Consider the following 6,000-nt stretch of genomic DNA (forward strand, 5'->3'; position numbering starts at 1 on the left):
TTATATCCTCTCTACTTCGACCATCATCAGTTATTTTGCTCCCCAAAGAGCAAAACTCCTTTACTACTTTAAGTGTCTCATTTCCTAATCTAATACCCTCAGCATCACCCGACTTAATTCGACTACATTCCATCCAGCCTTACAAATTACAAAACTCCGCCATCTCTCTCCCCACATCCACCACTGCTGGCGGCTCACCTCCAACTGCGCAACGCTACGCGCTGTTCACATCCAGCTGCCGCTGCCCAACACTACAATGGCAGACAACAATGCAAACTAGCACACAGCCACAGACTGCACACAGCACAGCCAGTGATTTTCATACAGAGCGCTACGTAACGTTGCCAATAAGAAGACATAAACAGCCTACTTACAGTATTAGCCAGTTTCTAGCATTGACGTATAAAGCCATGACTGCGTGCCTAACAGTTTAAGGGGGAACGAGAGGGTTACAGTGAAAAAAGATCGAAATTTTTTTTATTGCGGAATTCGAACGTACCGGGTGATCAAAAAGTCAGTACAAATTTGAAAACCGAATAAATCACGGAAAAATGTAGATAGAGAGGTACGAATTGACACGTGCTTGGAATGACATGGGGTTTTATTAGAACCAAAAAGTACAAAAGTTCACAAAATGTCCTACAGATGGCGCTTCATCTGATCGGAATAGCAATAATTAGCATAAGAAAGTAAGACAAACCAAAGATGATGTTCTTTACAGGAAATGCTCAATATGTCCACCGTCATTCCTCAGCAATAGCTGTAGTCGAGGAATAATGTGAACAGCACTGAAAAGCATGTCCGTAGTTGTGGTGAGGCATTGGCGTCGGATGTTGTCTTTCAGCATCCCTAGAGATGTCGGTCGATCACGATAGACTTGCGACTTCAGGTAACCCCAAAGCCAATAATCGCACGGACTGAGGTCTGGGGACCTGGGAGGCCAAGCATGACGAAAGTGGCGGCTGAGCACACGGTCATCACCAAACGACGCGCGCAAGAGATCTTTCACGCGTCTAGCAAACTTTTTTCCTGTTTTTTTTTTTCTATTAAAATCCCATGTCATTCCAAGCATGTGTGTCAATTTTTACCTTTCTATGTACATTATTCCGTGGTTTATTAAGTTTTCAAATTTATACTGACTTTTTGATCACGCGTTATATACATCCAAGAATTATTCCTCAAAATACGCAGAAGCTCCAATAAAACTGGTATAGGCATGCGTATTCATATGGAGAGATATCCAAAGTGACAGAATACGGCGCTGCGCTGCGGTCGGCCACGCCTGTGTAGGAGAACAGGTGTCTGGTGCAATTGTGAGGTCGGTCACTGCTGCTACAATGGCAAGTGATCAAGACTTAAGTGAGTTTGAACGTGGTGTTACAGTCGGCGCACGAGCGATGGGACACAGCATCTCCGAGGTAGCGGTGAAGTGCTGATTTTCCCGTACGACCATTTTACGAGTATGTCGTGAATATCAGGAATCGGGTAAAACGTCAAATGCCGGCCGGAGTGACAGTGCGGTTCTAGGCGCTACAGTCTGGAACCGCGTGACCGCTACGCTCGCAGGTTCGAAACCTGCCTCGGGCATGGATGTGTGTGAGGTCCTTAGGTTAGTTAGGTTTAAGTAGTCCTAAGTTCTAGGGCACTGATGACCTCAGAAGTTAAGTCCCGTAGTGCTCAGAGCCATTTGACGCAAAACGTCAAATCTCCGACATCGCTGCGGCCGGAAAAAAAAGATCCTGCAACAACGGGACCGACGACGACTGAAGAGAATCGTTCAGCGTGACTGAAGTGCAAACCTTCCGCAAATTGCTGCAGATTTCAATGCTGGGCCACCGGCAAGTGTCAGCGTGCGTAACCGATCTGACAACTGCGCCAGACACCTGTTGTCTCGTATAGGCGTTGCCGACCGCGGCGCCGTACTCTGCCTGTTTACGTATCCCTGTACTTGAAAACGCTTGCCTATACGGGTTTCTTTGGCGCTGCAGTGTATTTGTCTATGATTTAGCTTTCCGCCTAAGACCGGATTTTACGTGCGCACGTGCCCGCATCTCGTGGTCGTGCGGTAGCGTTCTCGCTTCCCACGCCCGGGTTCCCGGGTTCGATTCCCGGCGGGGTCAGGGATTTTCTCTGCCTCGTGATGGCTGGGTGTTGTGTGCTGTCCTTAGGTTAGTTAGGTTTAAGTAGTTCTAAGTTCTAGGGGACTTATGACCACAGCAGTTGAGTCCCATAGTGCTCAGAGCCATTTGAACCATTTTTACGTGCGCACGTAGGGTAACTTTCAACCTGTGTATCTCGGAAACGGATAAAGATATGAAGAACATTTTCGAGCTTGTTTGGTATCGGGATCTTAGGAGTACATCGTAAACATTAGAGACATTTGCTGTGCATACGCCTCTCTATATCCGCGGCTGGGTTTTGCTCCGCTGCGACAGTAAAAAAAAAAAAAAAAAAAAAAAAAAAAAAAAAAAAAAAAAAAAAAAAAAAAAAAAAAAGCCATTTTGATGGCTTATCCGAGGAACCACCCATGAGCTAAGTTCCATGGAGGCCAAAATAGATCACATAAAATACAAAACAACCAACCGATTTGCTCCGTTTTGAAACACCCCCGTTTAAATTCCTTATTGGGTTTTATGTAATTTACCTAAGCCGCCGAACAGTTAATTATTATGATTATACGTATGACCGTTTGCTTAATGGATGAAAGGGTATCGGTTTTTCTGCTGTGGTTTCGGGGGTATTTCAACCGAGTGCGGCTGTTTTGCAACTGAATAGTGGCACGATTGAAAGTTCGCCTGTTATTATGGACCATAAAGGTTGCGATTTAGAAACTGATATATATTTCCTACTAACAAACAAATTCTGAGGCAGTTGCTACCTTCGCCTTACACGTCTAATTACAGTTATATCTTTTTATTGGTTGCTGATTTTCAGTACTTTGTCACACGCAATGCTGATGGTTAACATTCACAACGATCCTCACTGCAGTCCACGGTTGTTGCTGGCCGACTACTACGCACTCGACACTCGCCTCACTGCCTCCTGCAGCGCTCGACAATCGACCCCCGTCTACTATCGACCTGGGCGTCGGATACAAGCATCTATGAAACTTCCTGGCAGATTAAAACTGTGTGCCCGACCGAGACTCGAACTCGGGACCTTTGCCTTTCGCGGGCAAGTGCTGTACCATCTGAGCTACCGAAGCACGACTCACGCCCAGTACTCACAGCTTTACTTCTGCCAGTACCTCGTCTCCTACCTTCCAAACTTTACAGAAGCTCTCCTGCGAACCTTGCAGAACTAGCACTCCTGAAAGAAAGCATACTGCGGAGACGTGGCTTAGCACTTGCCCGTGAAAGGCACAGGTCCCGAGTTCGAGTCTCGGTCGGGCACACAGTTTTAATCTGCCAGGAAGTTTCATATCAGCGCACACTCCGCTGCACAGTGAAAATCTCATTCTGGAAACCTCCCCCAGGCTGTGGCTAAGCCATGTCTCCGCAGTATCGTTTCTTTAAGGATGCTAGTTCTGCATGGTTCGCAGGAGAGCTTCTGTAAAGTTTGGAAGGTAGGAGACGAGGTACTGGCAGAAGTAAAGCTGTGAGTACTGGGCGTGAGTCGTGCTTCGGTAGCTCAGATGGTACAGCACTTGCCCGCGAAAGTCAAAGGTCCCGAGTTCGAGTCTCGGTCGGGCACACAGTTTTAATCTGCCAGGAAGTTTCATATCAGCGCACACTCCGCTGCAGAGTGAAAATCTCATACTAGCATCTATGTTCGTAGGATCACGGATTCCTTACAGTTTGCCGCAGCAGGGCGACGCGTGTAATATTCGTCCTTTGACGCTGTAGTGTGCAACAGTGACGCTAAGACGGTCCTTCTGTAGTGTACGCCGATGGTCCAGGGCCCACGGTCTAGCCAATACACCTCACCTTACTTTTTCATCACCAGCAGAACCCGACGTACGAACACCAGAAAATCCTGTTTTTATGCCTGGCATTTTGAAACACGTTAGTTATGCGTGCTGTCGCGTGCTCACCGTTTAATGTCAATGGTTGATCCAAATATTTACTCATTAGCAAAAAATCTTCGAGGGAACGGGAATGCCACGGCCACCAGTTTGACAGAGTAATTTGAAATTTAGATGTGAAAAGAAGAAAGAAGTCAGCAGTATTAAGACCGATGAGACTAGTACAAAGACTTCCGACTTGTGTTGCCTGCAGACAGACATTATAGTGAAGAAGAAGAAGAAAATGTTGCAGTGGAAACGCAGGCAAATCGCATGCAACTACAGGCGCACTTTCTCCGTCGGTCTGAAGACGTGTCGTAGTCTACAGTAGAGATGGCAAAACTGTTCTTTTCAGAGATCAGATCAGAACTGTTCACTTTCTGAAATGAACTAGCTCCTTTTCATGACTCACCACTCATTCACAATAGAAAATAAATGGAAGGCACATTGCCCTTTAAACTTGGTTTATTCCAGTACTATATCTGTATTTTGATCTTATTTGGTCCTATTTTGAAGTAACACAGATAGTGATTAAGAATTTTGTATTGTTTATTGAAATTACCACGATATGACAAAGTTTTTGATTATTGATTTATTTTGCACTATCGTGGTTTTTTTGGGTGATCTGAAAATGTTGTAACTTGAGATTTCCATTAACAATATATTTGGCTATAATGTATTATAATTTCATTAACCTCGTACAAATACATCGCAAGCCATATATTTTTAAAGTGAACGTTTCCTTCCTAAGACGCCTAAAATCGCAAAATCCTTACCAGAATAAGAAAAAAAATTTTTGACTGCAAGACTAAAGTGCAGCATATAGCCTTACGCAGAATAAACCAAGGAAAATATTGATGTATCACATTTTGCAATAGCTTTATCGGTTCGCTCGTAATTAAAGCGTAAATTCGAGTGTCCATAATAAAAATCCTATAGTAAGAGGAGTCATCAGGAACCTAATCTGATCAGTTTAAACAAATAAAAATAAAATAAAAACAAATGATGTATACATAACATAATAATGTAATATACATAGCGGTATTACTACGAAGAACAATATCCAGTAGGGACGAACTCCGATGCAGAGGCGCTGAGTCGTGCAGGTCGAGCCGCGAGCTGTATTACTGCGTGAGCTGAGACCGTAGAGACCAGAGTGACACCTGAGTCACTTTGCTCAACGCTCTGGCTAGAGTCAAGAACGGTGGGGTGAGCGTTGAGCGGGCGAGTTCCGTGGGTGGGGGGAGCAGTGAACTCACCCGCTCCGAGACAGATCGTCCGTTCCCTTGCGAGCAGGTTGTTGCAAGTAGTTCCTATGTTATCTGCTAGGTGGCTCTCTGTCCTGTTGCTCGCATCAACTGCCCAGAGGGCAGGACGTGCGACTGAAACGATCGCCGACAGAGTGCGATGCGAAGTTAAGCTGCGCCAGACACTGCACGCGGCAGACGACGCACAGAGATGGCACGGCATATGTGAAACACAAAATCCAATGGGGCACTGCACAATGCAGGCAGCCAAGGTAGAAGCAGGGCAGAGGCCGGCGCTGGCTGTGCTGTGTGGCGTGCACTGTGCTCTGACCAGCAGAGGCGCCGCTGATATACTCCGACTCTCTCTCTCTCTCTCTCTCTCTCTCTGCTGTGGGAAACGTTTGGAGCTTTTTTTCTGAATCACTGATTGTTCACTCCTTTGAAAGATTCAACTCTATGAATCAGTTCAGGAGCGGATCCCCCCACGTGTTCAAATTAGTAGACTAAAAACATTTTCTTCGAAAACTTTACATTTATTACACTTTGACATTCACATGCAGATTATATTTTTACACTGAATACTTTGTATGCATGGATTCGTTCTTAACCATCACTTTTATCCTGTTTGGCATAGTTTTTATTAACTTTTCACATGATACTATAATATGAGTCTCCCACGCCCGGGTTCCCGGGTTCGATTCCTGGCGGGGTCAGGGATTTTCTCTGCCTACCGATTACTGGGTGTTGTGT

This window comes from Schistocerca cancellata, chromosome 11 (genome assembly GCF_023864275.1).
Source record: "Schistocerca cancellata isolate TAMUIC-IGC-003103 chromosome 11, iqSchCanc2.1, whole genome shotgun sequence".
Taxonomy (NCBI): Eukaryota; Metazoa; Arthropoda; class Insecta; order Orthoptera; family Acrididae; genus Schistocerca; species Schistocerca cancellata.